The following is a 25,192-nucleotide window of genomic DNA, read 5'->3' as shown; positions in this document are numbered from 1 at the left end:
CGAATGCGGATTTGTTTATAAACACTTACAAAATTGTATTTGTTATCTAGCCAAAATGGGCTTGTCTAATAAAATCATACAACTAAACAGGTCTGATTCCTTCTGGGCTCGACCCAAACCGTTTTATAGTTTTTCTTTAAAACTTGATTGGGCTTGGCCTAACGCATTTCTTTCCTTTTACAATTGATCATAGTCAACAGTTTACAGCCCAAAATTTCACCAATTCCTTTTAATTATTCGGGTTCTGGACCCAAAACTTTTCCTTTATTTTTTACAAGATCCATACTTAGTGTATTTTGAAGGGAAAACTGATCTTGTTTATATATATATATATATATATATATATATATATATATATATTTCTAACAGGAAAAACATGTCAAAGCTTTAAAGGTTTTACTTGTTTTCACATATCCATTCTCAAAAAAAAAAAACTGTACTGAAAGAAACAATTTTTTCCATTTTTTGTCTCGAAAATTTATTTACGCTAAGCGGGTTTAAAAATCCATTTTTAGGGACCTAAAGTAGGCTAAATGGCATAAGCACCGTTGTCCTAAGACGGCTAGTTCAAACATTTAAACATTCCAATATAATATGTGTGTTTTTACAACTTCATACAAATACAAATATACAATAAAACTGCATTTTAAAGCTAGCAAAAATAAAAATGCAAGAGAGGGAAGACTAGGGGCGTACCAAGCCCCTAGTTAGCCAGTTTCGTCCATGGCTGGGCCTTCTTTGCGTCTTTAACAATATTAAATTCCATTTCTTTCCTCGGACTCGATAATCTTTGAAAGAATTTCCCTATTGGACCAAAGGGTGGATGGACCTAGGCCCAAGTAGCCGTGAAGTAAGGAGAAGGAAGAGAGGGACCCGGTTAGTTTATTTTTACTGAACCTATCACATAATTGACTGTATTTATGCAAGTTACATACACACATACATATGCAGGTTTTTTCAAAAAAATAAAAAAGAAATAGAGACAAAGATATAGCATTGGGCCTTAATGGCAGAGATTCAGGCAACATGGGGGGTTATCACCATACGTATCCCCGATGCCGCACACGATCAAAAAAGGTTTCATGAACCTTGGGCATGGCAGGCTATCGGGGGGAAGGCTAAACCAACCTCAAGGTTACCTTAATTTCTTAGCCATACATAGCAGCAGGGAAGAAGAATGATAGAATAGCATTCATACTCAGCAATAGCATGGTCTAGACAAGATGTGATGTCTTAAAACAGAGGACAGCAGTTTGCAGTTAAAACACATAAGCATAGTGTAGACAAAACAAGCTGAGACACATAGATATGGTACAAACAGAAGCAAACTGAAATACATAGATATGGTATAGACAGAGGCAAACAGCAAGTCTGATACTCATGAGGATGATACAAAGTTGCCCACACAATGGCCACAATATAAAGGATAATGTACATGACTTATGCACAGTCAAAGCAAACACACACATAAGCTAAATCATGGCATTTCTCAAACTTGGATGACCTTGTACAAGATGCAATAATATGCAGGAAGGCATTGTTTATGACTTTAATGGACATAGCATGGATAGGACTAAGCAAATGGGATCAGATTCCCTAGCTAAAGTAATCACTTATAAAATAGGTAACACATAGGACAAATAACTAAGCTCTAACTACTGTGACACCAGTAGAAGCAGAGTACAAATAGATCTAAATATGCAAGGGAGATACAGGAAGGATCAGGGCCTCTCTGAGCCTAATGACCACCAGCATGATGCAACACTATCTTAAGAGTAAGCAGTTGCAGACAAGGCAAGTAACCATGGTGCAAGCAGGGCCAAATACAAGCAATGTCAAAATGTTCTAAGTCCAAACGACCTTATGTAAGATATACATTCTTCAGGGAAGAGTACTTATATTTGGATACACATACTATAAGCAAAAAAAATGCAAGCAGTCCCAAACATGTGCAGATGGTGCAGCTTTATCACTATAGATTCCAATTGATTTCATATGACAACAAACATGGATCAAGAACAATATGAGTCACATGAAAGATACAAGTTTAGAATGGATAAAGGAAAGGATGTGAGAAGAGTGATGCATGTTTCTTATCAGTGTTCTTGAAGATGGGCATTATATGATCTTTCAAAGGTACAACAGCTTAATGTTCAGAATTTTTAAATCCCTTTTAGACCTTCCCCATTTTATGTCCAATTTAAATACATATATGCAATTAAGCTTTTCATTTAATTTCATCAAATCATTCATTAGGATATCTTTGGTTCCAATTTTACACCCTTGAGTCTATATGATTACAAGGGCTTCATACAGTAGGCTTGCCCCCATAGGCCATGGAAGTGCCATGGTGCTATTTATATGGATTGAAGGTGTTATGAACCAGACAGTTACCAGGCTATCCCTTAACCCTCTCTCCAGAACATCTGTTAAAAAAACTCATCCAGGTCATGTGGCTTTTGGCTTACTATTAGTCCCTGGTGATCATAAGGGAACTGCTTTAAGCCACTTGTAACTAAATGTTCACATAGGTGCAAACACAAGCAGGAAGGATTATTCAAGCATAGATAGGGATTACTTTCATCTATAAAACCTAATTGAGTTCATATAAGGACATAAAATGAGTTAAAATGGCATCATATTACTTTCTATATCACTTTAACCTCACAGAGGTGGCACAGACTATTCCTAAGCATTAAACAGACCCAATCTGTTACACCTTTGAAATTTTGTGCCTATTTGTATTACGTGTAAACTAACGTAATCTCAAAGGGGGCATGAAGCCCTTATAAGGTTAAGGAGGGTATCTAATAATTATAAGTATGTACCTTAAATGTCACGACCCAAACCGGAGGGCCGCGATCGACACCCGATGTCCTGCCTGACCGAGTGTCACCATGTTATTCATTCCTTTTCTATTATCCTTACGTGATCCCATAAACCATTCATTTCATACTTGCTATCAATTTATCGTAAACTCAGTAAAACTCTTCGTAAAGAATACACATGAATGTGCAGATCTACATGACTGCTATAGACACTGTCAACATCTCGACACACCATACCCAAAACACTATCTGCAAAGTCTCTAACATGAACCTAGAAACCATAACATAGGTCGAGACAGGTCCCCGACGTACCCATAATGCATATGACACATATATATACATATGTACTCCGACTCGGCAATACTCCGAATAGAAATAGAGTTCACCAATCCAGCTGATAGCCCGGGAACATCCTATGGCGAGTGTCTTAGACTCATCTGTCTGAACCTGTGTGGCATGAAACACCGCACCCCCAAACAAAGGGATGTAAGTACGGATAATGTACCGAGTATGTAAGAAAGAAATGAAGCAAAATATCAAGACTCAAAGTATAAGAAGAATGTAAGAGTCAACCTGTACCTATGACTGTTGCTAAGGACCATGAATATGCATAATGTACTTTTGAAAACATATATCTATGTATATGCACCTTTATCCATTTGCTCCTTCGAGCTTCGCCCCGTCGGGCATCATATCATATAGGCCCCTTCGGGCATCATAATCATCATATACCAGTTGATTAGGTGGTTTGTGTATATAATGCCATAGCCCTTTCTCATTCCCCATAAAATCATGATACATAAGTGTGTGTGTGTGTGTGTGTGTATATATATATAAAATTATGTTACATAAGTGTGTGTGTGTATATATATATATTCGGAGTGACTCTCCAGTCATCATAATCACACGCCCCCTTCGGGACTTGGAATTAATCAAGAAATGTATGGAAATGTAAAACCTCGTACATGCCCCTTCAGGACTTAGGAATTTAAGGAAAAATATGCTTGGAAGCTCAATCATAAGAATGTCAAAGAGTAAACTTCTCTAACATTCTAATAGTAGAATCAAAATGGAGCAACATTCGTTTACATTTCGTTCTACCATGGGTCATGCCAAAATGAAAGAAAGGATAACCTTGACATACCTCTTGTCGTCTAATAGATCTCAGTACCAACTCAAACCACAGCACTTCCACCTATAATAATGACAATACACTTGTCAACTCGGGGATTACAAGTATATATCGTATATCGAGCCACTAGCTCGTTTCTATAAGAAATTTTGCAGCACTTCCCTTACTTCTTACACATCCCATAACCCAACAATAAGTTCAAGAACATCAATAACACATCCCATCTATTCTCCTGAATTTCTAGCCATGAAGCAAATCAAGAATATATTCAAAACAACCCAATATACAACAATATACCAGCTACTCTATACACTTATTTTCCTTCATAAACGTGTAGTACAATAACAATCACAACACCATTATCCTTAATGGTTTTCCCGCCATTTCAAAACATTAAAACAGCCACCCAAATAGTTCATACCCCAACGACAACAAGAATATGATGTACGGTATATCTTTCTTATTCTCCTATCAAATGAGTTCGCTAGGACTTGGACACGCTCAAATACATGAAAAAGGATAAAATCTTACCTTATAAGTCAAGAAATACTCTTCTTCCACCTTACTCCACTTCGAAGAAATTCCGGATTCAATAACACGACAAAACAGGACAACGAGATTGAAGCAATGTGTAAAATATGTGCGTTGTTCTTGATAAAAATTTTACCATGCTCCCTTAGAATTGCAAATCACGTTGCTACTATATCAATACAAAGTTGTGTTGCTGCTATAAGGATGGGAGTTACGTTAACGTTCTTCCCAAAATAGAAATATATAAGATTGGACATGTATGCTTTTGCTGTTGTCCCAAAGTAGAAACTCACGTACAACCTCTCCAAAATGGAAATACTATTTTTCTACTTGTATAATTTTGTTGCTGCCCCAAATCCTTAGTCTTACAAGACATACTCTCTCTAATTGATATGACAATCATGTTCTCTTAGTGGAAAGTGGGTCCTACCATTAAAGATGACCCTGCAAATGAATTTTAAAAGGTTGCCACCTAGCCATCTTATACTTGGCATAGTCATTAGCTAGTTCCTTCCCTTGATTACACGTGCATGCACCCTAATTGACACCTATCCACATAATGATAATAAATACCATAATTAATCCCTTGCTTTCCCACTTTATCCCATCATTTAACTGATTACTCACATAATTAATTTCTTGGTCACAATTCACTCAATATTGATCACTTCTAACACACTTCATATACTCATTACCATGATAATGTGATATAACACTAGTCCATATCCTCTTTATGCATACACCAAATATTATTTCAATCACCGTCATCCCACTTCTAAGTCTTAAATCATTTCGGGACTTCATTCCTTGTATATACCGAGTTCTTGATTTTCATGCTTGAATAAGAACAAATCCTCTGGGCTCGGGTAAATTTTCTTAGGATGGACGGTTCAATTTCCTAGTCCAAAAATACGGGATATTATAGCTTGGACCGTATTTTATTCAAATAAATTTCGAACCTCGATGAAACTTGTTTGATCCGATTCATTTAACTCGTATGCTTTCCAATGCATGAAAACACAGGATGTAACATTAAGGTTCTAGAGTCATATGAAGCGGTGGAAGTAAGTTTGTTGAGAGAGTGGAAAATTGAGTTATGTTTTGGGAAGATTTCGTATCATTTGAGTTATACATTGCTTAGCATTTCCTTGAGGGGGAGCTATAGATCCCCTTATATGGTTAATGAAGTTTTATACAAGTTCCAAGAAGGTTCCATAAGGATTAGAGGTCAAACGAATCGAAAAGAATGCATTTTCGCGAAACCGGGGAAAATGGTATGTTGGGCCGCATATTGGCAGAAAACTCGCCATTTTGGCTGAACTTTCTACCCAAAACACCCCTATGTTGTGGAGGGTGTATGCAGCCGCACTCAGTATGCCGAGCCGCATACTCACCGCAACACGGAGCAGTGGGGCGATTTTCAGCCCTTTTTAAATACCAAAGTACCCCATTTTTCACATTAACTTTCCATACTTATTTCCCCACACTTCTAGAGGGTTCTTAAGAGATCTTGAAGGTTCCATAACATTCCAAACCTTTCCATATCATCAAGAGAGAAGATCAACATCAAAATATCAAAGATAATCCATGGAAGATGATTATTCTTGTTTCTCTTCAGGGTGGTGATGAACTTGATCTTGGAAAGTGTTGAGTAAGGTGAAGTTCTTATATTATAAGGTATGTTCTTCCTATTATTACATGATTGAGTTGATGAAGTGATTTAGTAACCCTTGAAAAGGAAAAGAATTAAAGTGGAGAAGTCATAAAGTGTTGAAGTGAAGTTGATGACTATGAGATGAACTTGAAAGGGGAATTTGGACAAATTTGAGACTAAATTGAATATAACTTCTTTATTATGATATTGTGGATGTTATTGTTGTTGTTTGGGAGTTGTTATGTAATATAGTGGAAGATGACAACATAGGGGAAGTGCTGCCCAAATTTCGTTAGCTCGTTAATACACTAGTTTGAACTTAAGAGTTTTTTCAAGACTTAACGCTAGTATGAATCCTCTTGAATGTATATTTTGCGGACTTTGGGGGAGAACATAAGTAATTAAGAAGACGTAAAGTTATCTTAACGCTAACCCTTTCCTTCTAAAGGCATGACTTCCTTATTGTGATTCTATCTATGACATCCATAATGTCCTATTTCCTAGAATAAGCTAGAAGCTCGTGAATTTCAAGATTCTTATCATAGTATTGATAAGGGTTCTTCATAATGATGATGATAATGATAATGATGATGATAGTGATTCCATAATAGAAGTCGGGGGTTTACCGACTATGTGTCACCGCGATAGAGTTGTAATGCTTTCTTTGGATACTCATGTATATCATATATGTATATAGCTATTTTGTGACATTGAGCTTATATGGGCGGGTATGATATCTATTGCGTGCACACCACTGCAGTTGGTTATGAACAACACCGATCCTTGATGTGGTCGGGTATGAACAATACCGATCCTTGTTATGGCCAGGTGTGGTGACACCGAGCCTACATGGCCGGGTATGGTATCATTATATGTACATGTATGAAATATTTCCTTTAGAGAAAGGCTATGTATGCATGAAAATCGTATTAAGAGGTATTATGAGGTATAACCTGTTCTCTTTATCTTATGATATCTTCATGCTTTCATCATGTCGCTATTCATGCCTTACATACCCAGTACATTGTTCGTACTGTCGTCCTTTTATTTGTGGATGTTGCGTTCATGCTCGCAGGTAGACAGGGAGACAGACCAGACCCTTAGGCTGCTTCGTCAGAGATTTCATATAAGTTCTCCATTTCATCCGGAGCTGCAGTAGTTGGTATTATTCCTTTAGTGTTCATATTTAGGTACAACAGGGTCCTGTCCCGTCGTTATGATATTACACACTCCATGTAGAGGCTCATAGACAGATGTACATAACTAGATGTTCTATAGACTTATCGGTTCACATTTTGTATTTTATTTTGATGACCTTGTCGGCTTGTACATATGGGCATGGTTACTAATGTTTATATAGACGTGCATATGTTTGATGGAACTTGTGTCTCTTCAATTTGTAGTAAATATGAGATAGCCATGTGGCTCACCTAGATACGATTATGAGAAGTATGTTAAGAGGTGCTCGGTAGGTTAGCTCCAGTTGCCCGTTATGGCCCTCCGGTTGAGTCATGACAAGAGTGGTATCAGAGCAGTTCGTCCTAGTAGAGTCTTGTTTATGGGTGTGAAGCATGCCACATTTATAAACAGGAGGCTGCGGGCATTTAGGAATTATTGACCTTTCTTCCAAATGATAGATCGTGCGATAGAGTCATGATGTAAGAATCTCTCTTTTCTTAACCGTGCATTATATTTTCAGTGATACTTGTGAAGAGAAAAACTACAGTAGCCCAGAAGGGCAAGACAGTGGCAGGTAGGAGGACTGAGCAAGTACTACCAACAGAAGTAGATGAGGGTGAGTCCCAGAACGAGATGTCATCTCGGTCCTCACATACTCTACCCATTTTAGAGGAGCACGGAGGAGCCTCAGCCCCAGCTCCAACACCCCCAGCTCTTCCACCAGATGCCTCCGGCCAGGAGATAAGGGAGGCCATCCATTTGCTGACGCAGTTAGTCGTCGCTCAGGCCCAGCGGCAAGGTGCAGGTCATGGTGATAGAGCTGTCAGTGTCAGAGCCCGTGATTTCATTAGTTTGAACACTCTGAAATTTTGTTGGTCAAAATAGGATGAGGTCCCGTAGAGCTTCATAGATGGAATGCTGAGAATATTGCGGGTAATACATGCTTCAGATGTTGAGTCGGTGGATTTGGCCTCCTATAGAATACATGATGTTGCAGTTCATTGGTATACTGTTTGGATGTCATCTAGAGGAGTTAACGCACCTCCACCGGTATGGCAAGAGTTTGTAGATGCGTTCCTCCGACACTATTTGCCGCCAGAGGTTCGATAGGCTAGAGTTGATAGGTTCTTGAATCTTAGACAGGGGAATATAAGTGCCCTAGAGTATAGCCTTTATTTTAATTCTCTGGCCAGGTATGCTCCGGCCATGGTAGCTGATATGGGAGATCGCGTTCACCAGTTTGTGAATGGTTTAGGGCCACATTTGATGGATGAGTGTCTGACAGCCTCACTTTAGGAAGGTATGGATATTTCTCGCATTCAGTCCCATGCCCAGAATCTGAAAGAGCGGCAGCAACAATGGAGAGGTGAGCGTGAGCATGATAGGGATTATAGTAAGAGGGCTAGATCCTCAGGTTCTGTTAGTGAGTTCAGAGAGGGTCAGAGGAAGTAGTATTCTAGGCACTCAGGCCATTCAGCAACTAGTGCACCTCCATAACTTGCTGGCCAGAGATTTGATAGAACTATTCACTCAGGACCGAGCCAGAGATTCGGGTTCTCAGTCGAGCGGCGATTCAGGCCAGATGAGACCACCCTTACCATGATGTACTCAGTGCGGTAAGCTACATTAGGGACAATGCGGATTAGGTCTGAATGTTTTCTATGCTTGCGGCCAGTCAGGCCATACTATGCATGAGTGTCTATTCCGAGGTGGTAGAGGTACGGTTCAACCCACAGGATCAGTAGCTGGTGCTTCATCATCTATACGCCCTCCGGGGCAAAGCTCACAGACACCATAAGGTCATAGAAGAGGTAGAGGAGGAGTACCCAGTTCAAGTGGTCCTCAACACCGTATTTATGCATTGGTTGGGCGACAGGATCTTGAGTCTTCCCCCGATGTTGTCACAGGTATATTATCGGTATCTTCGCATGACGTATATGCATTGATTGATCCAAGCTTTACATTGTCATATGTTAATTCTTATGTTGCTGGTCGACTTGGGATGAAACATGAGTGACTTAAACCTTTCGAAGTATCTACACCAATTGGTGACCCAGTGATAGCTAGTCGGGTATATAGAAATTATGTGGTTATAGTCTATGATTGTCGCACCATGGCAGATTTGATTGAATTGAATATGGTGGATTTTGATATTATTATGGGTATGGATTGGTTGGCTCTTTGTTATGTAAATGTTGATTGTAGAACGAAAATAGTTCATTTCCAATTTACGGGAGAACCAGTCTTAGAGTGAAAGGGTAATACAGCATCTCTGAGAGGTAGGTTTATTCCCTATCTCAAGGCAAGAAAGATAATTGCTAAAGTTTATATTTATCATTTAATCCGGGTTCAAGATATAGAAGCAAAGCCACCAACTCTTCAATTTGTCGCAGTAGTGAATGAGTTTCCGGACATATTCCCAGATGAGTTTCCAGGCCTTCCACCAGAGCGAGAGCTTGATTTTGCCATTGATGTGCTACCGGATAATAAGTCAATATCTATTCCTCCTTATAGAATGGCTCCTGCAGAGTTCAAAGAGTTGAAGGAGCAATTGAAGGATATGCTGAGAAAGGCTTTATTAGGCCTAGTTCGTCGCTGCGGGGAGCACCCGTGTTATTTGTAAGAAAGAAAGATGGCTCCTTGTGAATGTGTATTGATTACAGATAGCTGAATAAGGTAACGATCAAGAATAAATATCCGCTCCCAAGAATCGATAATTAATTTGATCAGTTGCAGGGTGCCAAATGGTTCTCAAAAATAGACTTGAGATCGGGGACCACCAGGTGAGAGTTAGGGAGAAAGATATTCCAAAGACGGCCTTCAGAACTAGATATGATCATTTTGAATTTTGAGTAATGTCGTTCAGATTGACTAATGCACCGGCGATATTCATGAATTTGATTAACAATGTGTTCAGGCCTTTCCTAGACTTGTTTGTGATTGTGTTTATTGACGATATCCTGGTATACTCTCGATCCGAGGCAGAACATACGGATCATTTACGTGCTGTCCTTAGAGTTCTTTAGGCTCGGGAGCTATATGCAAAAATTTCAAAATGTGAGTTTTAGTTGAATTCTGTGACTTTTCTGGGGCATATTATTTCAGTTGATGGAATTCGGGTGGATACCCAGAAGATTGAAGTTGTAAAGACTTAGCCGAAACCTACAACACCTACGGAGGTTCGTGATTTTTTGGGCTTGACAGGTTATTACAGAAGATTCGTAGAAGGCTTTTCTTCTATTTCTACACCATTGAAAAAGCTAACTCAGAAATTAGCTAAATTTCAATGGACGGATACTTGTGAGCGCAGTTTTTGGGAACTGAAGGATAAATTGACTTTGGCCCCGATTCTGACACTTCTAGAAGGACCGGAGGGCTATGTTGTTTATTGTGATGCTTCAGGCATGGGGTTAGGTTGTGTGTTGATGTAGCATGGTAAAGTTATTGCTTATGTTTCAACACAGTTGCGAAAATATGAAAAAAACTACCCGACCCATGATCTAGAGTTAGCTGTTGTGTTTAATGCATTGAAGATGTGGAGGCATTATTTGTATAGTTTTCACGTTGATATTTATACAGATCATAAAAGTCTTCAATATATTTTCAAGCAGAAAGAGTTGAATCTACGACAAAGGCGATGGTCAAAGCTGTTAAAAGATTATGATGTTAGCATTCTATACCATTCAGGAAAAACGAACGTTGTAGCTGATGCTCTTAGCCATAGATCTATGGCTAGCTTATGTGATGTTAAACCAGAGAAGAGAGATTTAGCTTGTGTGCTTCAGAAGTTAGCTAGCTTGCGAGTTCGGTTAATGGACTCGGGCAATATGGGAGTTACCATCAAGAATTCAGCTGTTTCGTCCTTAGCAGAGGTGAAAGAGCGCCAGTATGAGGATCTCATATTAGTTCATTACAGAAATACACTTCCTTAGAAGAAAAAGTCATCCTTTGAGATATCAACAGATAGAGATCTCAGGTATAGAGGCAGATTATATGATCCTGATATGGCAGGATTACGTCACTAGATTTTGGAGGAAGCCCATTGTTCCCGCTATTCTGTTCATCCGAGAGTGACAAAAATGTATCATGATCTTAAATCCATATATTGGTGGGATGGAATGAAGAACGACATAGCAGAATTCATAGCTCAATGCCCTAACTGTCAGCAGGTAAAGATTGAGCATCAGAAGCCTAGGGGATTGTTGCAAGTCATGGAAATTCTAACTTGAAAATGGGAAGTGATTAATATGGATTTCGTTACAGACTTGCCTCGTTCTCAGTATAAGCAAGATTCTATATGGGTAATTGTGGATAGACTCACAAAGTCAGCTCATTTCCTGCCTGTCAGAACTACATACTTAGCTGAAGATTATGCAAAGCTTTACCTCAAAGAGATAGTACGACTCTATGGTGTTCCAGTATCCATCATTTCTGATAGAGGAGCACAGTTTACGACTAATTTCTGGAAGTCCTTCTAAGAAGGTTTGGGACTCAGGTGAGTCTTAGCACAACATTTCATCCACAGACTGATGGACAAGCTGAACTCACCATCCAGACTCTCGAGGATATGTTACGGCCATGTCTCTTAGATTTTGGAGGTAGTTGAGATGATCACTTACCGCTTATTGAGTTTTCTTATAACAATAGTTATCATTTAAGTATCCAAATGGCCCTGTATGAGGCTTTATATAGGCGCAAGTGTAGATCACCAGTTGGGTGGTTCGAAGTGGGAGAGACTAAATTAATAGGGCCAGACTTGATCCAGCAAGCCATGGAAAAAGTCAAGCTTATTCAGGATTGATTATTGGCAGCTCAGAGCCTCCAAAAATCTTATGCAGATAATCGCCGACGAGACTTAGAATTCCAAGTTAATGATTGGGTGTTCTTGAAGGTGTCACCTATAAAAGGTGTAATGAGATTTGGTAGGAAGGGTAAGCTTAGTCCTCGGTATATTGGACCTTACAAGATTGCACACAAGGTAGGCCAGGTGGCTTATGAGTTAAATCTACCTTCGGTAGGCCAGGTGCACGCAAGGTAGGCCAGGTGTCACCCAGTTTTTCATGTGTCAATGCTTCGAAAGTGCATTGGAGAACCTTCCAGAATTGGACCAATGGATGATGTTTAGGTCACCGAGAAATTATCCTATGGAAAAGTTCCCATTGCTATTCTAGATAGACAAGTTCGGAGATTAAGAACTAAAGATATAACTTCATTTAAAGTTTTATGGAGAAACAATAATAGAGAAGAAATGACTTAGGAAGATGAGGAAGATATGAAGTTCAGGTATCAACATCTGTTTCCACTCCCAGAGGAGGTTCAGATAGAGCCATCATTGCCTTCAGGTACGTAATGCTTTCTATTGATGATTTATTGGTCGTGAGTGGCCATTATTGTTATTATCGTTGTATCCCTATGAGGCGTTGTATATTTTGGATTGTTGTGACAAGATGGTAGTGGCATATTTATAAGGGAAACTCTGGCAAAAATTTTGTAGGATCCCTAAGAGTATAACATTCGAGGACGAATGTTCTTACCGAGGGAGGAATGTTACACCTTGGAAATTTTGTGCCCATTTGCATTATGAGTAAAATAACGTAAGCGCAAAGGGGGAATGAATCCCTTATAGGGTTAAGTAGGGTATCCAATAATTATAAGTATGTACCTTAAGGTTCTAGAGTCATATGAAGCGGCGGAAGTAAGTTTGTTGAGAGATTGGAAAATTAAGTCATGTTTTGGGAAGATATCGTTTCATTTGAGTTATACATTGCTTAGAATTGCCTTTAGGGGGATCGTAGGGCCCCTTATATTATTAATGAAGTTTTATACAAGTGCCAAGAAGGTTCTGTAAGGATTGGAGGTCAAACGAATCGAAAAGAATACATTTTCACGAAACCGGGGAAAATAGAGCTATATGCGGTCGCATACTCAGTATGCTGGGCCGCATATTGGCAGAACACTGGCCATTTTGGCTGAGATTTCTGACTAACACCACCCCCATGTTGTGGAGGGAGTATGCGGCCGCATACTCAGTATGCTGAGCCACATACTTACCGCAACACGGAGCGGTGGGGCGATTTTCAGCCCTTTTTAAATCCCAAAGGACCCCATTTTTAACATTAAATTTCCACACTTATTTCCCCACACATCTAGAGGATTATTGAGAGTTCTTGATGGTTCCATAAAATTCCAAACCTTTCCATATCATCAAGAGAGAAGATCAACATCAAAGATAATCCATGGAAGATGATTGTTCTTGTTTCTGTTTAAGGTGGTGATAAACTTGATCTTGGAAAGATTTGAGTAAGGTGAAGTTCTTCTATTATAAGGTATGTTCTTCCTATTATTACATGATTGAGTTGATGAAGAGATTTATTAACCCTTGTAAAGGAAAAGAATTAAAGTAGAGACGTCATAAAGTGTTGGAGTGAAGTTGATGACTATGAGATGAACTTGAAAGGGGATTTTGGACAAATTTGAGACTAAATTGAATATAACTTCTTGATTATGATATTATAGATGTTATTGTTGTTGTTTGGGAGTTGTTATGTAATATAGTGGAAGCTGACAAAATAGGAGAGGTCTGCCCAAATTTCGTTAGCTCGTTAATTACACTAGTTTGAACTTAAGAGTGTTTTCAAGACTTAACCCTAGCATGAATCCTCTTTAATGTAGATTTTAAGGACTTTGGATGAGAACGTAAGTAATTAAGAAGACGTAAAGGTATGTTAAGGCTAACCCTTTCCTTCTAAAGGCATGACTTCCTTATTGTGATTCTATCTACGACATCCATAATGTCCTATTTCCTAGAATAAGCTAGAAGCTCATGACTTCCAAGATTCTTATGATAGTATTGATAGAGTTCTTCATAATGACGATGATAATGATGATAATGGTGATTCCATAATAGAAATCAGGGGTTTACTGACATTATGTCACCCTGATAGAGTTGTAATGCTTTCTTTGGATACTCATGTATGTCATATATGTATATAATTATTTTGTGACACCGAGCTTATATAGCCTGATATGATATCTATTGCGCGCACACCATTGCAGTTGGGTATTGACAACACCGATCCTTGATATGGTTGGTATGGACAATACCAAACCTTGTTATGGCCGGGTATGGTGACACCGAGCCTACATGGCCGGGTATGGTATCATTATATGTACATGTATGAAATGTTTCCTTTAGAGAAAGGTTATGTATACATGAAAATCTGTATTAAGAGGTATTATGAGGTATAACCTGTTCTCTTTATCTTATGATATCTTCATGCTTTCATCATGTCGCTATTCATGCCTTACATACCCAGTACATTGTTCGTACTGACATCCTTTTGTTTGTGGACGATGCGTTCATGCCCGCAGGTAGACAGGGAGACAGACCAGGCCCTTAGGCTGCTTCGTCAGAGATTTCATAGAAGTGCTCCATTTGATCTGAAGCTGCAGTAGTTGGTATTATTCTTTTTGTGTACATACTTGGGCACGGCGGGGTCCTATCCCATCTTTATGATATTACACACTCCATGTAGAGGCTCGTAGACAGATGTACACAGCTAGATATTCTATAGCCTTATCGGTTCACATTTTATATTTTATTTTGATAGCCTTGTCGGCTTGTACATATGGGCATGGTTACCCTTGTTTATATAGATGTGTATATGTGTTGATGGAACTTTCGTCTCTTCAATTCGTAGTAAATATGAGATAGTCATGTGGCTCACCTAGATACTATTATGAAAAGTATGTTAAGAGGTGTTCGGTAGGTTAGCTCCGGGTGCCCGTCATGGCTCTCTGGTTGGGTCATGACACAATCATATCATAAATCTCATTCCCCTACATCTTAGAGGTATATATCAGTTAAACAGCCAAGCAATGATAACTAAACATATAAGCAACATTCTCAAAAGTACAAGCAAGCAGAAACAACTGAGTTGTGGCACTGCATTCATCTCAATCAGGCTACCAGAGCTCAGATCAAGGACTTCATGCAATTTGAATATGGATGTAGCATACAGGATTTTATTGTTTCAATACTGGAACACCTCTTACACATAGACATTCAACATACAGACATTGTTCCAGATCAATCCTAATTGGTCTAATCTTAAGACCTCTATGTTCCCCCTACTTTTACTCTATTTGACTTCCTCTCTTATAGTTATGTTGCTTAGTCAGATTATGCTAGGTCCTGTTTATACCATTACACACATACCCTAGACAAGTTTAAAAAAAGGGGCTTCACAATCTCCTCTTAGATCAAAGTTGGTCCTATTTAGATGCATTGACCTTACCCAGGTCCTCTCAAGCATCTTACCCAAATATCAGGATTTGTTTAGGCATGCTTCACCTCATTAAGGTCTTTCAAAGCTTGTATATAACACTTGTTAACACCTAATTTTTGACCTCCAGTAATTTATTTCAAACACTCAGAGTCCCCGGATAATAAATAAAATGAACTGGGCACTTCGAAAGCTTTAAATGATTTTTTATAAATTGTCCAGGTCAATATCTCACCCCTTTTAATTGATAAAAGGGATTTTCATGCATCATAAATTTATTTAGAAATTAATGAATATTTCCATGATATTTTATGAGATATTTTTGAATTTAATTAATTAATTAGAAAAAAAGAGGGGAAGAGAGAGAGGGGTTTTCATTATTTAATTATTTAAAATTATCAAAAATGTGCAAATACTTTATTTTCATTTAAATTAATGAAGTTTTAGAAATTTAAATAATTTAAGTGATCAACTGTTTAACCTTTTAAAACTTCTGATTTTGTATATTTTGCATGATTTGTCAAAAAAACAAAATAGGCGTAATTGCCCGTAAATGTTTTAATTAGGCTAATTAGTTAATTAATTGATAATTACTGCAAAATTGATCCTTCTTATATAAATATGTCTTGTCTTGTCCATAATTAAATTAGCCAGCCCAAGATTTATAGAAATTAGAATTATCTTGCAAAATACGTCTGTTAATGTTTTATTTCGAATAATTGGTTTAATTTAATTTCAAAATTTCTAATTGTATAGTTTAATTTTTATTTTAAATAATTATGTTGGTTAATTAATTAAGGCCAATTTAGACCCATTAGTAATTTGGCCGACTTCTCTTTAATTATTTTAATAAAATAATTACGGTCTAATTTTTTCCCACAATTAAAACCTTTTTCAATCATAAAATTTTTATTTAGTTACTTGGGTTTTTTATATACAATAGGTATACATATGTATACACCAAGCATACATATATGTATACACTTGGTGTATATATATGCATACAAGGCCCCATGTAATTAAAAATCCGGATATGGACCGAGTCCAGCCCAAATCAGGCTGAGACCCGACCCAAATCCCCTTTTAATTCAAATCATCAAAACACCCACCCCACCCCTCATTTTATATTTTTTCTTTTTCAATCCCCGCCTCCTACCCCCGCTTCTCTCTCTCTCCTCTCCCTTTCCTAAAAAACCCTAATCGTCGCCTCTCTCTCTCTCTCTCTCTCTCTCTCTCTCTCTCCACATGCCAAAAATGGCAAATCTGCATAATATAGCAATTGCATGCAGCTTTATTGTGTCCATTTTGATTAAAGCATTTAATATGGCACTCGAATTCACGATTTTAAATCACAAACATGGTAATAAATCAATTTTCTACTTTATTTTTACTTTGTTATGCTGAACTTAGCAATATCATTGTTGTACTATGCTTAAATCTTATCGGTCGAGTTGGAAAAGGTCGGATCGAACCAGGTAGGGTTCAAATCTGACCATCCATATGCTTGAGAAATCATGTGATGCGTAGATCTAGTATTGAAAGGCATTTTTCTGGTGATTGCATTTGTCCCACATCGTCTACTTGAAAGTCTTAGGTGATTTTGGGGTTTCTATAAGAAGAACCCCAACCCCCTTGCAAAAACGAGTTTTGAAAAAGGTCGAAAAAAATAGAAAAAGGAGAAACAGGATTTTTGAGAAAAAAATCTGATTTTCTTCAAGTTTAATTTTTTTTGAAAGGTTTTCGGAAGTTAAAAAGGTTTGGAGAAATCTAAAGAGGGGCAAATTTCAAATATTAAGCCTCTTTTAGTAAAATTTTAAGGCCGCACTAGTTGTGAAGTCTTTCTTTGAGTAAAAAAAATCATTTTTTCTTTCTTTTGGTCTGTGAGGCTGGGTTGTGTGATTTGGAAGCACTTAAGGTTTTCAAATTCATTTTTGATCAGGCTGCACCACAAAAAGGTAATGCTTTACCCTGCTTCTTTGTTAGGATACAGATATGGAGTTTGTTACTCTTTACCTTTTAAACTAGGTCTGACATTAGCAAGTGGTCTTCTTCGAAATAGTTTGAATGTATATGCTTAAACAATGCAATGAATGTTTAAATATCCTAGAGTAGACTCCATGAATATCCTGCAGTAGACTTAGTGTAGTTATGAATGTTGAAGGTCACTTTCTTGATGTCCAAATGCTTGAGTCTGATAAGAATAGGATCACATAAATTATGATAGTTTGATGAAATTTTTAAGCTAATGTAAATCCTGCTCAATGTAGTGGAACATTCATAGTGCTGTGGTGTTTATTTTGGAGACTCTGAAGTGATTGTTTCCTATTTCTAATGAGAATGTGACTCTTTTCTTTCTGAGCCTGTTTTTTTTTACTGAGATCTTGTATTCTTATTTGATTGTCAATTAAAGGATATGAGTCTTTGATTGGTATAAAGCTTAGGAAAGATCATGACTAGGTTAAAACAAGCTTAGAAGAATTGAACTTGTTTATTAGAAATCTATGGCAATTGGCTAAAGCATTTGAAGTTGTGTTTGCCTATATTTGTTTGGGTCTGAGATCTCCCCAGGTCTGTTTGAATGCATTTGAGATGGTCAAATGACTCTGAATAATGGTATATTGTGCATTAAAAGGTAGCTTTAAAGGAAATGACATCTTAGAGTAGAGCAGGACAGCCTAAAATGGAGTTAAAACTAAGGACCATTGATGAGATAATGGGGTGTCAAGGGCCCATTAGGAGTTGATAAGAGTCTATAGAATCTGTTAAGGTTGCTTTGAAACAAAAGAGAGAACATCCTGTGCCATTAACAGAACTAAGTGTCATGTTGGGTTTCATTTGAGTAGAATTTGGGCCCTGCATTCATATTGCCTTACTTTCCTTTCTGTTTTATGTCTGATTTATCATAGGAAGTTTAAGATAGATTTAAAAAGGGTAATTTAAGGTCTTGATGTCTATTTAACTGTCTAAAGAAATGATTGAACAGTTGGAATTGGAATTGTCCTGAACTTGAAGTTTGATATTCAACCTAATTTTGCTTAGAACTCTTAAGTAACTTAATTGCACCACTCTCTTGAGTATTAATGACTAAAGGTATTCCGTGAGGTCTCATATGGTACGAGTTTAAAACTAAAGTTGGCTAGAAACTGTTTGATTCATATGATTAGTTAGGATTTAGATGAGGCTCATTTTAAAGGGGTGGGCAGTGGCAAGCCATCTTTGTCCATGAGTTTTGGTGGTTGGTCTAGGAGAGTGAGGTAAAGGGGTGGGGTTTGCTTTGGGAGATTAAAAGGTGAGCCTAGGTATGAGCTGGAGGTAATGACCAGTGGAACCTAGGATCTTTTTTGGCTGAAAGTGAGGTGCAGGAAAGGGATAGGGAGGTGATGAGCTCAGCCTATCCTGCCCTTCTTTAAGCACCCTAAGGCTTTCTCAACTCCTTGGACCTTGTTCTCAGGACTATGGAGGTTCAGTAAGAGCTTGTAATAGGCCAATGGTGGTTTGCCCAGCCTTGGGGGGAAATCCTTGTGATTCTTTGTTGTTTAAAACTGAGTTAGAATAAAGGGACAGTCACTTGTCATATTTTGTCATGCCCTGGGGATTTTGAATTTTATATTGCCTAAAACCAAGTTTAGAAAAAAGTCGGTGTTTGTCATGTCCTTATTAGGGAGGTTGAATTACCATTAACTAAGTCCTAAAGAGGTGAATTATATTTTTTTTTCCTGATATTTGCATACATGTTACTCTTCTTTTCCTGAGGTTGCCTTGTCTATTTGTTTGCTTGTTTTTTTTTTCTAAGAAATGAGCATTGAGGTTGGTATGATTTTTATGTGAGGACTGTGGTCACGAGAAGACATTTGACTGAATCTAAACTTGGAAATGAACATTAGACTGATCTTAAATTAGTAAAGACTTTCCACTTCTTGAATTAACTAGTGTCACCTAGACTTTGCTGAAAACTGCAGTATAACCTAGCCTAAATAAGAACTGTGATCTGCCTAGCAACAACTAATCCGACATCATTAGTATTTTAAAGCCCTCTTAAACACAGAATTAGAAGAATGAAATGACTAGTGTTATTGTGCCTATGCTAAAGTGAATGGTGTTCAGTGAGAGTTGGTCTGATGTTGGTTATGGAGGTGTGCCAAGCACTCCCAAGGACAACATGGGCCACTTGGTCTAGACTGGTCTTCTCAAGACACCTCAAGAGGGGCAGAAAAGAGCCAAACTCAGCTTGACTCATAGTATCTACCCCCAAATAAGGGGATTCATGACCAGTCTACATGCCATGGGGGACATCCTTGTCTTAAAGGGATAAGATTTCCTTAAATCCCGCCATCTTAAAAAAAAAAAAAAAAGGACTTAAAGGATAAAAGGGATAGGAAACTCAGCATGATCAAAGGTCTAGGGTGCACCTAGGGGACTAGGAATAATGAATAAGATCATTTTAAGAAGTAGTCTTTAGTGTGTCTAAAATAAATGAACTAGTCTTAGTTTGTAGGTAGCAAGTGTCATCTGTTAGGAGTTTAAAGGGATTAGATAATGTGAAGATTGAGTCTTGAACTTCATGCTTTCTCTTTTTAGATCATTTAGTGCATATGTAGTTGGTTTCTGTCCCTGTCCATTTTAAATGGTAATTGGTGTGAAGCTTTGTTGTAACATGATCATGCATCTGCTATATTAATACAAAGGTTTTATGTGGTCTTTTATGGGAATCTATAACTGGACAGTCCCAGTTTTCATTTGGTGTTGTTATTTAGGTCCTTTGATGTTACAACCCTATTTCTTGAGGATTACAAGTTGTGGAATTTCTCCTCTATTTGCACCCTTCTATTGTGCTTCTGTGATCATTTTGAACAAACTAAACTTCTATTCCTAGATCTGCTATGAATATGTGAATTGGTAAATCATTATTTTGATGTGCTTGGAAATTAAGTTTGGGATTTTAATTAACTTTGCCTTGTGCATAGCATTTGGACAAGTAAGAATATAATTTAAACAGCGAATCTACCTAGGCTTGTAAAATAAGGGGAGTATAAACATGGTATACACATATCATGTGTATGACAAGGATTTATTATGTGTATACCTATAAGAAAGTAGGTTGATTATGGGCAGTACACATAGGCTAACAAAAAAATATGACTTGTTTGGGTCATTCATTTAATCAAGAATTCTAATAGTGTTGTATACATTGAATGTATATTATTACATTACTGTACTTGTTCCAGTCTTTCACCTTGATTCTGAATTCATTTAAAAGACACTTGTATTCAAAATATTTCCCACAAGTTGATACTTGTGCACGGCTTTGAGACTATGATCATATACTATGGCTACATTGGTTTGTTTGGGAGTTTGAGAAGGTTTTGGGGATAGGTCTAACCACTCCTCGATATCCAGCCATGCTGGGGGTTCATGAAACCCCTTGAAACTTGTGCGGTGTCAGGAAAAAGGGTGGTGACAACCTTTTCCTATTGGTATATCATGGCTTGAAATTTCCAGTGGAGCAATGGTATATGATTAAGTCCTTGGTCGTGCAGTTGTGATCATATGGGGAAATATGTGGATATATATGTATATATTATGTATGATTATGACAAAATTAGGTCCGTCAAACATATATTTAATAGATAGGGATTTGGCCCAACAGGAATATTCTTTCAAATTGATTAAGTCTAAAATGGAAGCTAATATTATGAAGGCCCAGCCATGGGTGAGAATGGTTTTTTTTAGGGGGTTTGGCACACCCCTAACTCACTTCTTTCCTCTTTTAAATTTCAGCATGTCAATCTATTCCTTTATTTGAAATGTTGTACTTGTACAAACTTACATTATTATTGGAATCTTTACTTTTGAATTAGGCATCGTAGGTGAATGGTGCATATGTCGTTTAGTCAGACCTTAGGCTCCAACGCAATTTTAAAATCCGGATTAGCGTAAACATTTTCCAAAAAGAAATAAAAACGGCTAAAAGAAGTAAATAAAAGGATCAGTTCCCATCTTTATAGGAAATAGTATATTGTTATTACCTTTTTACCAAATCAGGTTTCATCTTTGCAAAACTAAGAAAAAATGCCTCTCACAGATAAGTTTTCGAAAACCCTGCTTTTGTTCGAGCAAAAAGGTAGTCTTCGGAACTGTTTTTAACGAATACGCTTTACAAAACATGAGTTCTATTTTGTTAAAATCAAATCAGACGAAAGCATTTTTTAGAACTATGTAAAAGACATGTTCTATGAAAATGGGTTCTGCTTTTCTTTTAAAACCAAAATCAGACGAATCCTGTAGTAATAATAAGGCTTAGGCATATATGTACATCTATATAATCGCTTGTACTGAAGCACGAACACTATTTTTCCGAAAATAAGTTAAGAGTTTAAGGGCCAAGGCCCAACCCAAAGGTCATATTTCAAGCTCCACTTAACCAATTTTTTGGACAAAGTAAAACAAATAGGTTTTGGGCTTAGCCCAGGAACAGAAGCAAGGCGTAAGAAATTTTTGGCCAAAACTGAGCAATCTTAAATCACTTTATAAAAGGGGTGTGATTTGGGTCTAAGCCTATGACAAATGGTTTTTTTTTTTTTGACTAGCACCGGGTGTCCGAGTCTCTTTGAGCCCCGACTAATCCCGGGGGTGCACAGGCCCTCGGCAAGGAGTTTCCCGCAAGTGCACCACGGTTAATTCAGGGTTTCCCCAGTCCGATGGCCCCCAGAAATTGTTTGCACCCAGCGGGTTTCGAACTTGAGACCTTGAAGGGGAGCACCCCAAGGCTCAAGTCAATTGCCACCAGGCCAACCCCTGAGGGTTTATGACAAATGGTTTTTTATTACAAGCAAATCAAGTTTTAAGATAAAATATCAAGATTATAAATTTGATTATAAACCCGAGCTTTATTAAACTCGTGCCAATTATTCTTCTTAAAAGTTTTAAAGGTGTTCTAAAAAACGTCCTAAACGGACTAACCTGGACCATGTTTGAGTCTAAGCATGAACGAGTTTCATTTACTCCAAACGTGTTGCCTTTACAAAATAATATTATCCTTGTATGTAAAAGGAACTAATTTTATCCGGATATCATAAATCCGAACCTAAATACCCTATATGTAAGGGGAATATATTCAATTATTTTCAAAAATGATATGCAACATGACAGACTTTTGCGGGAAATAAACACCAAATAAATAGTTCATGCAAATGCTCACACATTGGGATTCAAAGGTCAACCGTATAGTACGAATCCTTAATACTAGGGTGCCTAATACCTTCCCTAGGGGATCACCAGAACCCTTAACTAGAACTTTGGATTAAGAAGGATTTTTCACGGCGTATGAATAAACCCTTCAAAACTGGTTTTCCTAATTTACTAAAAATTAGGTGGCGACTCTTTTAAAACAAAGTCCGAAAGAGTACCAGCGAGTTCAAAGTAGCTTTTCCGAGCGCTAACCCCGCCTGCAAAAATACGAACTGTAACAACACTTTACTAGCACTAGATGTGATCAACAGAACACAGACAATCATGCTTGGATCAAGGAAATAAATCAAAAGGTTCAGGAGCCTCTGATTTGATTGGCACACTGACAGACCCTTCCTATTCAATTCAAAAGACACACCACAGTCCCATCTAGCATATATCATTCCTGTTCTATGATCAAACACAAAGGATTTAGAGATTCAAACTAGATCAAGCAGTGTTACTTAGAAATTACTCAAGTCATACACTATTAAGTTCACAGTTAAATATCATCCCATCAAGAGAGCACAGGATCAAACAATGTCCCTATCAGTACTCAGCAGAGAAATCTTAGTTCAAGCTTTACCAATGAGTCAAATCACCCCTTAAGCCAACTATACAGTGCTACACTAATCATTTAAGCAACTAGAATAAAGATTAATCTAAGTATATTAACAATAAGCCAGGTTCGACCTCTAACTAACTTAAACAGGAATCATGCTTGAACAAACTAACGACTAATCTAATTACTCATAACAAAATGCATCATCCCATAATAAGCAGGACATGAATGAAAAAAAGGGGCAATAGCAAGATAAAAGATTACCTTTTGTTGGTGCAGCCTGTGTCAAGAATGGATCTTGAAGCCTTGTGCTTCCAATCTCAAGACTCAACCCCCACAAAAAAAAAAAAAAAAAAAAAAAAAAAAAAAAAACAAGTAAATGAATATTTTAGACTAGTGAGACTCTACCTTTAACAGTTAAGTCTTAAAAAAATATTACACTAAGAACTCGAAATTTCAGAGCTATTCACTCGAAATTCAAGCTGTGAGAGTTCAAAACTTCTGAAATTGAGAGGGTAAATAGAATCCCAAAATACTTCCAAAGACTTAAAACACCGATGTGGTACAAAATGATTTTTCAGATGAAAAATGTGAGTCTATGAAATTAACGACTAGATTCTACAAAGAAACGAATGTATACGGTCATATTTATCTTGTTTCGTATCGATCCGAACCAACAACTATGGACCAATAAGAAATCGTGAAAATAATAATGTGATACAACAATAAAAACACAGAAAGTTTAAGTTTGACTCAAAATCAAAAGAAAGAGTAAAACTAAAAGATTAATTACCGTGTTTGGACGAATTTGAGCGAAAACAATGTTGAAACATTAATTATTGTATGAAAATAGCTATGCAAGGACTACAAAAAGCCTGAGGTCTCTACGCTATTACCATTTTTGGCATGGAGAGAGAAGGAATATTGGGGCAGCGCTAGGTTTTTTTTTTGGGAGGGGGAGGGGGGGGGGGGGGGGGGGGGGGGAAGAGGAAAGGGGAGAGAGGAATAGGCTTTAGGGGTCGTTTGGTATTGGGTCGGGTCGGTCCAATTAGTGGGCTGGACCCGGTCCATAATTAAATAAGAAAAGGAAGGGGCCCTATATACGTATATTATGTGTATATATCTGCGTATATCATGCTTATATACGCCTACGAGGGGCAAAATGGGTAGACTAAAATAAATAAAAATGCTAAAGTGTCGATTATTGATCACATTATAGAAATTAGGATATGATTAGCATTTTTAATTAATTTTAAAACATGTATAATTATTTAAACAACCTTGATTTCAAGTATAGCCTTCATTGGATTTAAATCTAAATGAGTGTTGCATTTATGTCCTTTAGTTAAACTTAATCCAATTAATTATTTCAATTGTGACCTCATTTATCCTAATTAACCAATTAAAGCTAGATTTGCACTAATGACCTCAATTGCTTTGCCAATGGATTTGGTCATTTCAATTAAGGCCACTCAAAGGCTAACTTTGCAAAAATGACCATAATTGTCTTAAACCATGAATTGATCAATTCAATTGTGGCCATAATGTAAACAATTAGTAATAAAAACCAATTTTGAATAATGACCCTCTAATTGATTAATTAATCTAATGCACTAAAACAGTTTTATTGATTTCAAACAATTAAGCAAACACACATAATTAAAGGCTGAAGGGCAAATGGTCAATTCTCTTAATTACTCAAGTTCCTTGGATTTAAAGAAAGTAGTTAATTTGTCTTTTTGACAATTTAGCGATTAAGTGAATAGTTATTCAAAAATTGTTTTGCCTTTGATT

The 25,192-nt window shown here is 37.4% G+C and overlaps 1 long non-coding RNA gene across 2 annotated transcripts; it reads right to left on the bottom strand.

Moving 5' to 3' along the window:
- Positions 1 to 566: 566 nt before the first annotated feature.
- On the bottom strand, positions 567 to 24,350 carry LOC132622314 (uncharacterized). 2 transcript variants are annotated; one of them, XR_009575862.1, is made up of 5 exons: positions 24,192 to 24,350; positions 23,663 to 23,724; positions 3,973 to 4,023; positions 2,829 to 3,275; positions 567 to 829 (listed from the first exon to the last, which is right to left on the bottom strand). It is a non-coding gene; the product is annotated as an uncharacterized LOC132622314 (long non-coding RNA). The 2 variants fall into 2 exon arrangements; XR_009575863.1 differs by having other exon boundaries at positions 3,141 to 3,275.
- Positions 24,351 to 25,192: the final 842 nt, after the last annotated feature.

The sequence above is a fragment of the Lycium barbarum genome, chromosome 12 (genome assembly GCF_019175385.1).
Source record: "Lycium barbarum isolate Lr01 chromosome 12, ASM1917538v2, whole genome shotgun sequence".
NCBI classification, from domain to species: domain Eukaryota; kingdom Viridiplantae; phylum Streptophyta; class Magnoliopsida; order Solanales; family Solanaceae; genus Lycium; species Lycium barbarum.
The sequence above is the reverse complement of the archived record's forward strand: the minus strand, read 5'-3'. Positions and strand labels throughout refer to the sequence as shown.